The sequence below is a fragment of the Alligator sinensis genome, unplaced genomic scaffold (assembly GCF_000455745.1).
Source record: "Alligator sinensis unplaced genomic scaffold, ASM45574v1 scaffold452_1, whole genome shotgun sequence".
NCBI classification, from domain to species: domain Eukaryota; kingdom Metazoa; phylum Chordata; order Crocodylia; family Alligatoridae; genus Alligator; species Alligator sinensis.
Genome location: NW_005842869.1, coordinates 482,636 through 492,936, shown reverse-complemented (window position 1 = coordinate 492,936; position 10,301 = coordinate 482,636).

Genomic DNA, 10,301 nt, shown 5'->3' with positions numbered 1-10,301 from the left:
AGGAATGGGGAGGGGTGTGCATGCAGCCAGGATCACAGACCGGTATGTCGATGACTGACTGCCCAGCACTGCAGGCAAGTATCAGTTTTTCTAATTCTGTGAAGGGAAAGGGGCTTAAGGCGGTGGAGGAGATAGAGGCCCCCACATTGATGGGGGGAGTGGGACAGAAGCAGGGGCTGGAGTGAATGGGACCCCAGCTGGGCCAGGTGGTGGGACAATTGGAGCCCCAGTGCCTTGTCCAGGGGCACAGGGAGGCTCCTGCCACTGTGTGCACCCCAGTGGAGGCTCAGGGGGAATGTTACCCTGCCCCCACATCTGTGTGAGGGGCAGAGGCAGCTGCCACTGCACACTGGGCTTTGCGCGTTGCTGCTGGTGCAGCTGCCTCCCGACCCATGCAATGCCATGTGCGTCCTGCCACCACTGGGCTGCACTGCACCCCCTGCCTGCCCCACAGCGGGATGCACATGGCATTGCGTGGCTCTTGAGGCACTGGCAGTGCAAAACCCAGTGTGCAGCAGCAGCCAACTCTGCCCTGTGCACAGATCATGGGGGGCTGCAACATGTGCCCCCCGGACCTCTGCTGGGGTGTGCATAGCGGTGAGAGCCACCCTGCACCTCTAGATGAGTCTCTCGTGCTCCAATTGTCCTACCATCAGGCCTGGCCAGAACCCCACTCACCCCAGCCCCTGCCCCACTCCCTTCCTCACTGTGGAGGCCTCGATCTGCCCCCCCCCCACAATGGCCCTTTTCCCACAGACTTATCTGCTGGGCAGGGGAGGGGAGAGGGTGTGTGTGCCCATTCGCGTGCATGCTCAGCTCCACCCCAAATATTTTTTTCCCTTCCACCTATGCTTGTGCTAGAAGTAGGATTGTCTCTATCCAAACCATCCTATAGAAATCTATTGTCTAATTCAGGGGTTGTCACCTGGGTGTATGTGTACTCCTGGGGATAAATGGGAAGGCCCTACGGTGTATGCGCGGGCAGGCGGGGATGGAGCACTGCCACCCACCACCCCGTGCCACCGCCTCCCAGGAGCAGGGCTGAGGTGGAGGGGCATAATTGATCCCCAAGCCTATAAAACTGACATGTTAAGAGCAAGTGTCCACTAGTGTCCAAAAGAAGCTCAGTTCTCCAAAATGCTTGGCAAAATTTGTATAGACAAATTTAGGAGGCAAGCCATAGCTGTTAAGTTGGTATAGAGTCAAGGTTAGGATGTCCCTCTGATATAAGTGGAACCTTCCTGATTTACACCTGCTGAGCATCTTGACTAAGGATTTTGCTTGCAAACAAAGGGCTTTTGCCTCCACCCTGCACCTTTGTGATATCAAACTTTGTGCCTAGTGTATTATAGAGAAGTAAGTCTGGAAGGGACCTGAAGAGATCATCAAATCCCTCTGGGAAGTGGGCCTGTTACTCTATTCCATTGTGTCTGACTTTTTATGTGGCAGCAGCCATATGCAATTCCTTATATTCATCATTGACTGAGGCAGGGACAGCCTTTACCCTGGGTGTCAGACCTGGTGCTGAACACTTGCTCTGTGTACAGCATGGCCAGGGAGCATGTACAGCATGGCCAAGTTCACTGCCAGGTCAGCTGTTCCCATTACTGAGCCTTACCCTCTACATTTGCAGCAGAGAGCAGGTTTAAAGTCCCCAAAGTTGTTTATATTGAGCTGCTGAGGAGAGCAATGCTGCAGAATGCTTTGACAACATGCTTCACTGCGATCACACCCTGTGTGAAGAGATTTGCACAAACTGGGGCCTAAAGCTGGGGAGGGGAGGAGAGAAACCAAAGAGGCTGGGCTGGGATAGGATGGTGAGGAGGAGCAGAGGGAAAGGCAGTGCTTGTCCTCTGACTACAAGAGCTGTGCTCAGGCTGTTATGGTCCCTCTGTTTTACCTGTCGTAGGTTAGGGTGTTATATCTTGTGTTGTGTCAGGGTTAACTATGAAGTTTTGTTAAGACATTAGACAGTGGATTTGTATACGATGTGATCCTGCCTCCGGTAGGGGGTTGGACTAGATGACCTATGGAAGTCCCTTCCAGCTCTGGTTCTCTATGATTCTGTGATTTCTAGCAAGTGGCAGAGGGCAGGCTGCTTGACAGAGCAGCTCTAGTCCCTGTGAGTGTTTGGAAGTCAGGCGCTGGCTTTCAGTGCTCTCATATTGCCATTAAATATCAAGTGCTGGTTGCAGGGCATCAGACAGGGACTGAAGCAGGGAGGAGATGCTGGGGGAGGTTCAAGACTCCTTGACTAGGCCAAAACACCAGCAGGGGCAGTATGGAGTTCCCGACAGAGCCCATTGGCAGGCACTGTGCTGGAGCAGAGCCACAAAGCGCACAGCTTGGAGGCAGCAGTGAGCCCAGTGTCTGAGTGCAGGAAGGCCAGACCATGGGTATTTCAGTTGATGGGTGGCAGTGAAGGCAACAAGAGTGCTGAGGACTTGGCAGGGGGGAGGGCAGTGGAAAACGGCTTTGATGCCATGGCAAGGAGGCCTCTTGGAGATTCAGAGGGGCAGTTAGATGTACAGGGTCAGAGCACAAGGATGGTATGGGGCCCACAGTATGGCAGGTCTTTAGGGATATAGAAGACAGAAGGCCATAGGGATATTCTGGGAGGGACGGGGGCGGGGGAGATGTGTGAGGGCATGGCAGAGGGAGGACCAAGAAGAGGAAGGGCAATGGGATAGGCATGGCTGAGAGGAGCTGTGGAGAAGATAGTTTCTGACTGGGGTCCAGCATTCCTTCCATTTCAAATCACTTAGTCTACCCCTCCTTCCTTTCCCCCCATGAAAGCAGTTCTTTCTTTGACAGCAGGGCACAATTGCAGCCTTGAGTATGTCAGGGAGCAGTGCCCTCTCAGTGAATGGCCAGCCTGCATACCAAGCCCTCAGGGTGTCCCCTGACCCCTGGCCTGCTACTCTAAGGCTCTGCTAAGCAGACAGACCAGTTCTGGGGCCTGCTCACCCCTTGCAGGGAGCAGCACATAGAGGAGCACATTCTCTCTCAGAGAAAGGGGCTCTTGTTCCCCACAGATGGGTTGCAGGGAACAGACTGTGGTAGAGCAGCACAAGGAGTTGTCAGAGCAGCTGCAGGGAGGATTAGCCCATTAGCTTTTCAATAGTTTGCTAGACCTCAACCAGGCCTGGGTGGGGGTGGTTGCTAATCCCAGTTCTTTTTACTTCATGCTCCTATGATTGCTTCACACCAGGGAAAGTCCAATAACACAGGAAGGGCCCAGCATTGGCCTTCTCTCCTGGGAAGGTCTTGTTTCTGTTCTCTCCTTGTCTGGATCAAGCCTTAGGCCAGCAGCTCCATGATGCATTGGCTTGGGGGCCCATACTCAGGCTGCAATTTAGAGAATCCACTGACAGAGACACACAGCCTATGGTGCTGGGATACCTCCATTCAGCGAGTCACCCCTTTCCAGGGGGTCCCATGAAGGAATAGGGAGAGCACCATTCCTGTTGCTTCCTCACACACTTCAATCTAAACACTAGGGGAGTCCCAAGATGCAGTGGGCCAGCACCCTCCCCCAGAGCATGTAGCAATGTGGGAAAAGGCACAAGAGCAATGGGACTAGTTAAGGGGCACTCCCCCAAGGACACTCACTCTGAGGCAAATTGTGAAGAACACCAAGACACTGACCCCTGGCTCACTCTTCAACCCCTGCACTGGCACCCATTTATCTGTGACATCTGTACAAACATCTCCCAAATACATGTGTACCCATCTCCAGCCCCAGTACTGACTTATCTCCTGTCTCAACCCTGAACTGATACTTCCTCTTAACTCCAGTCCCTGAATTGAGACTCGCCATCCTAACCTTCATGCCAGCCCCCATACCTGACCTCTGTACTGAAGCCATCTCCCCTCTCCAGCTGTTGGATGGACAATTCTGTGCCTCCTTGACCCCTGCACCCACATCCCTGAATTGACACCTGTCCTCTCCCTGACCCTTGTACTGGCACTCCCTACTGTCTCGGCAGCTGCACCATTACCCGTCTATAATCCCTGCATGAAGGCACTGATCCTCACATCTCACCCCTTCACAATCTCTATATTGACACCATTCAGGTAGAATGTAGAGCAGGGTAGCACCTTAGAGATTAACAGGTTCAGAGAGGCATGAACTTTTGTAGGCAACAGCCTCCATTGACAGCACCTGATTAAGTAGGTTTTTGCCTATGAACACACATGCCTCTGAACCAGTTAGTCTTACAGTGTCACTCTGCCCTACCTTCTTCCTGTCGTCAGATTAATATGGCTAACCACCTCTGCTCACTGACACCCTTCATGTCCCTGACTTCTCTATGAGACACTTTTCTCCCCATCCCCTGCACTGACACCCCTCCCAGACTCCTGCACAAGGCACTGATCCCTACACCCCACCCCTTCAATTAGCACTGCACTGACAACTTTTCCACAACTCTTGTACTGTTTCCTCCCTTCTCTGTCTCCTCTACTGACCCCTTCCCCCTCACTGCTACATTGACATAACTTTCTTAATCTGAAGCCTATGCTGATATTGTTACCCACTCTGACCACTGCACAAATACTCCTTTCTATCCCAACTCCTGTAGTAGCCCCTTACCCCTCCCCAGTTACTATACTGACACTCCCACTGTTCTTGAACATCTGCATGAAGACACAGGCTCCTACTCTTTTCCCCTTCCACAGCTCTGAGCTGATACTCTCCCAAACCCTGTCAGTTTGGCACAACTGGTTCTGTTTGCACAGTATACTGTTTGGAGGGCACTGTAAGTGGCAAATGATGAGTGAATCGTATCGGAGAAGCTGCTGGCTCTTGGTTCTGTGTAGCACCGGCAACCAGGCTCTGCCTAATGGACTCATCAAATATTATTGATTGTTTTTCTACAGAAAGCACCTTTATCCATTCAGATCAATGGGAGCACAAGCACTCAGCTTGATGTGCAGGGCTTCTTAGTCATCAGAGATGGTGCAGCTGCAAGTCTGTTCTTGTGGGGGCAGAGAGCCACAGGCTGGTTCACCTGAGAGAGTGACACAGCCTGCAGAGTCAGATACCATGGTGATGAGCACAGTGGGAGAACCTGAAGAGACAGGGCTAGGATGAATTGAGGATCTCTGGCTTTCTGGCTGCTGGGATGGCTAGTTGGTTCTGCATCCCCATCTGCCAGTCTTTGCTGGCCTCTGCCTTTTGTTGTCCCTTATGTCAGTGATAGATTAACACAGATGGGAGAATGGATTCCAAAGATGATGGGAAGGATGAGATCAAGGTGACAGATGACTGGGAGTCTCAGGGAGCCTGAGCTCCCCTACAAGGATGCTTAGGTGGCCTAGGAACAGTTGGCCACTCCATAGGGATCTCGTTATGCTAATACCAGCCCCCACCCATTATCATAACTTTTCACCCCATAGGGGGAGTGCCTGGCTGTAGCCTGGGCCAACCCTTCCCATCACTCCCTCAAGCGCATTAGCCAGGGCCCCCATCACCCATGAATGACATGTGTTGCGGGGGGGCGGGTGGCGCATGGTGGTGGCAGGAGCGCAGTGGTGGGAGTGCAGTGGTGATGAGTGGGAGCTCCCGCAGATGCCGCCAGTGCTATTGGCAGTGGAGAGGTGGCGAGTGCCAACCAGGGGCTGGTGACTACCCACAGATGCCACCAGCAGTGTCACCAGCCAGTGGCAATCACTGATCACCTGCAGACACCACCGGCCGTGTCGGCAGTGAGGGGTGGCGAGTGGCAACTGCCCTTTTTGAAGGGGGTGCATGTGTACCTGCTACATGTTGCCCCTGCCATCACCTTGGCATCAGGGGAAACACCATGTATCTGGGTCCAAGAAGGCAGTTTTCCTTAAGCCAGCTCTGGGATAACTGTTCTTCTCGCATGGTTTACTACCTGTTGAGGTGTTGGGGCTTAAAGCCCACTTTATGGAAATGGGAGGCTCCTCCCTAGCTTTCTCCTGTGGCCATATAGCTGAGGGCAGGCAAAACTTGGGGGCATCCAAACCCCAAGCCTCTGGGCTTGGGCCTACACTTAAGAGGCCTGCCAAAAGACATCTGAAGGCCCTGGTGGGGCTGGAAGATGTTTGCTAGTTGTAGGGCCACGTGTAGTTCTGAACTGACTCATGGATTTGGAACTTGGCTGATTTGGCTCAGAACAGAAAAAAATTCTTAAAAAAAAAAATTCCAAACAACAGACCATTTTCTCCCCAGGGATATTCTGAGAAGCTCTGTGCATACCATATCTTACCATCGAGAAAGGTTTGGCAGGGGTGTCTAAGATTTGGGAGTCTACAGAAACAAGGAAAGACCATGGCATTTGAAAGGATGATTTAATCTATAAGGTGTGACTCTACCTGCCTTCTTCCTGACTTCAGACTAACACAGCTAAATACCTCTCTTTGGTCACTGAAAGGATGGCCAGCCTGGGAAGTCCTCCAGGGGGCAGTAGGATCCTGGGGCATTTAGGGAGGGAGCAGCAATCTCTGGGAAGGAACTTTGTCTAGTTGTCCCTTGTACCTTGTTTCCTCCAGATATTGATGCCACCTTGTAACAGGTCGCCCTCCCTAGTGCCATCTTCCTGGTAATCCACGCCTTGCATGGGACGCCCTTGGAGCCTTCTTTGGGGTCCCTATGTCCCACCCTATACTTGCCTGCCACGTTTTGATGGACATTATTATGATGATGTTCTTGCGAGCAGGAGACTGCCTATTGTATTGGGTATGTTGGGGCCTTTCGCCTACGCGGGTCTGACCCCTGTTTTTCTCTAGCTAAGCCTCCCTGTCTAAACCCACTAAACAGGTTTTGACTCTGAGCCGTTAGCATTTTCTGGTGTCTTGAGGCTTGTGGTCCCCTTTTCTGCTCCAATCTGGAGCCTGACCCCCTGGCCCAGAGTTCCAGGCACCAGCCCCACAACCGGGGGGGTCACAAGCCCAAAACCAGGGGCCAACCCCGCACTCACACCCTCTTAGTCCAAAAAAATACCAAAAACAAAGTTACACCACAGGTGCACCAGACCTCCCCAGGCCTTTCAAGATCGTGCCTTCAGGCACTGGGGTGTGCCCCCCCAAACAGCCATGCCCTCACTGGCACCAGGGTCTGTGCCCCCCAAACAGCCACACCCTCACTGGTGCCAGGGTCCCCACTCCATAGTGGGTCCCCAAAAATGAGGCCTCCCCCTTCCCCTAATAGCCCCACCAAAACCGCTGGTCATTCATTAATCAAAAAGGAAAAAAACTAAACAGTCCCATCCATGGGGAATAACTGCCAGCAGCTAATATGATAAAGAAAAGCAGCATACCACCTTACATTCACAGGGTCCGGGGTTCGGCTCCCCACTGTCAACTCACGTCCTGGCTGTGATGTGGTTGCCATCTCTCCAGGGCCTCCATGGCTCCCTTTTGCCCACCTTTGGACCACTCCTCCACAGAGAGCTCTGAGGCACTCCCTCCCCTTCAGCAACTCCCCCCCCAACTGCCACTCTGCCCAGGGTTTTTATAGTCCTGCCCCTTCCGGTCAGCTGACTAGCTGGCCAGGCTCAGCATTTAACCCCTTCTTTCCCAGCACTCTGTGCCCAGAAAGTTCCGGCCTTAAAGGGGAGGATGTACCTTCTAGTAACAGGGCTAGGGTCCCCTGTTACACGCCTCTTCCCTGTTCCACTGCGCTTCTGCTTGAGAACTAGCAGGACAGAAGCAAGTGCAAAGGGAAGTGTGGGAAAGAGGTTGCTTAGCTTCAGCCTGAGTAATACATCCTGGGCCCTGCTGCCTGTGTGGAGCTCAGTCCAGTGCCACTCAGATGCTGGGCACCCAACAGAGCTGTAAGAAGGAAGGCCTGCCCGTGTCATAGAGACCATGGGTTTGGATTCTAGATCCTGCTCTGATGCCTCTAGTGTGAATGGGCCACAGTTGCTCTGAGTGGTCTATGTGCTCAAGGACCACAGTAGCTCCAGAAGCAATCAAGAATGAGGCAGGCACGTGGGTGGCTGTTTGAATCTTAGAGAGAGTTATCCCAAAGCCATGTCCTTGCACTCAACCTAGTAGTCTGCCTTAACTCTGCCACCATTGCTGACATGAGGGGCCTAGTGTTCCAGGAGCCCAGTGTCAGGGGATGAACCTAGTGGAGTGGAGTTACAGCTTGGTACATGCCTTCTGTGTCTGATCCTGGACATGTTGGAGTCTCTGGGGTCCTTGGGATAAGGATACAGATGGCTCTAAGGCAGTGGCTGTTGCTTAGTTTTCAGATGACAGAGACAGAGCCTTGGTCATTCACTGCACAGCATTAGGGGTCCTGAGACCATCACACTAGAAGCATAAAGACCCTGTGCTCTCCTTCAAGGATAGGCAGCCATCTGCCCTCAATCAGCAGCTGCAGAAAGCAGGGTCCCTGGGAAATCAGAGATGTAGCAGGATAGGTTTGCACCTGGGGCAGCATCAGCTCTTTCCATGTTAATCACGTGGCTGCTTTTGTGCCCTCCTCCCCCCAATACAGGCAGCACCCAGGGCTGCTGCCCAGGGAACACCCCCCGCCCCCCAATTATGTTACTGTGGGAAATGCTATGTGTAAACTGTAAGATGCATTTTACACTAACAGTTTAACAACCTGCTGAGAATGCCATACATACAGAGGAGCAAGGAGAACATAGTACCCCTTCCTCGGCTAGCAGATGGCTTAAGAGCAGCCAAGGAGCCTGGGGCCATGGAGATAGGTTATGGGGCAGTACATTCTCTAACAGAAGGAGGAGGAATGCCCTGCCTAGGAAATCAGCTGTAGCCCCCACCCAGAATGATTCCAGTGCAGGTGGCAGGGTATGGCTGGCAAGGCCAGGCAGTGCTGGCCCTAGCAGAGTCAAGGGGACTATTGTGGGTATACCAGTGCCTGATTTCAACTTTGCCATCCCACAGGCACTGATACACCTCCACAGATACCCTTGGTTCTGCTCAGGTCAGCGCTGTCTGGCCTGGCCATCCATGCCCTGCTACCTGCAGTGGTATCTCCCTGGATGGAGGCTACAGCTGATCTGGTATGTCATCCATTCAGACATTTTCTTGTTCTTTCTCCCCTCTGTCCTGCTATCCCTGTGTACCCAGCACAGGAGGAGAGCCAGGAAAACAACAAAAGGAAGTGTAACTAAGGAGTAGAGTGAGAGCTGTATACAAAGGAGGGTAGGTGGGTTGATCAGGGTAGCTCATTGCCTCAGGAGGATTAACTGCCTTGTACCCTGCCTTTCCCACCCCAGAAGCTCCCTGCACTCCTGATACCCATGACTCATGCTGCTGACTCCATCAGATCCAAAACTGATCTGAGGGCTATGCATCCTTTTGTTTTAAGTGGAACGTCCAGGTCCAGGCCTGGGCATGGTCATATGGTACTTAAAATGACTGGGGGCATCTGGCCCTGAAAAGAAGACTTTCTAAAGTGAATCCCAGCTGTCTAAGTTGCCTGACAAATGACCTCCAAAATTATTCAAAGGGGCTTCTGCAGCCAGGCCTGCACAAGGAGTCCCTATTTTGCAGCTCAGGGGGGAGGCACTAACTACAAGAGACAGTGGGGATCTCTCCTGCTTGGGCCACTGGTTCATGTTGTTTCCCATCCATCTGCTCTCCTGTCACATCCCCATCTCCCTGATTATTTTAATGAAGATAATGATTCACACCTGGGCAATTCAAACCTGTTAACAATAACAATTTTAATTAGTTTCCACTACAAATCTGAAATTTCATCATTAACATTTAAAATGCCTGCAACTGCAGCTCCAACGAAAGCAAGACCAGGATAGGCCATGGGGGTGGGGTGAAACTGGAAGCTTCAGTCAGTTGGTGAAACTGGGGTCGGGGGAAGAAATGGAGCAGATGGGATGGGATGGTATAACTGGAGAGTGGGGTGTGGGACAGTCAGAGATGGGAATGGGTATATGAAGTATTCAGATGGGAAGAGTGTCACATTGGTTCAAGTATGCCAAGTCTTTGCAATCCCCTCCCTGTGTGCATTTCTCCCCATTATTAAAACCACCACCCAGCCTGCTCAAAATAGAAAAGAAATAGCTGGGAAGCATGCCAGCTAGCGACTGGAAGTATAAATTGGTGTGTAACATTTGAAGCACTTCAGATAGTGAGCCGGACAGGTATACATGCCCTTTGGAGCTCTCTAAAATAGTGAAAGTGCTCCAACTATAATTCTGGAGGAATCGAGTATTATTTTAAAATGCTTCAGGATGAAGCACTTCTTGTTATATATGCACACTCTATGAAGCATGACAGGGGATCCCCAGTATCCTATAGTGCTCTGCTCTCTTCCCTTCACCCCATGAGAAGACCCC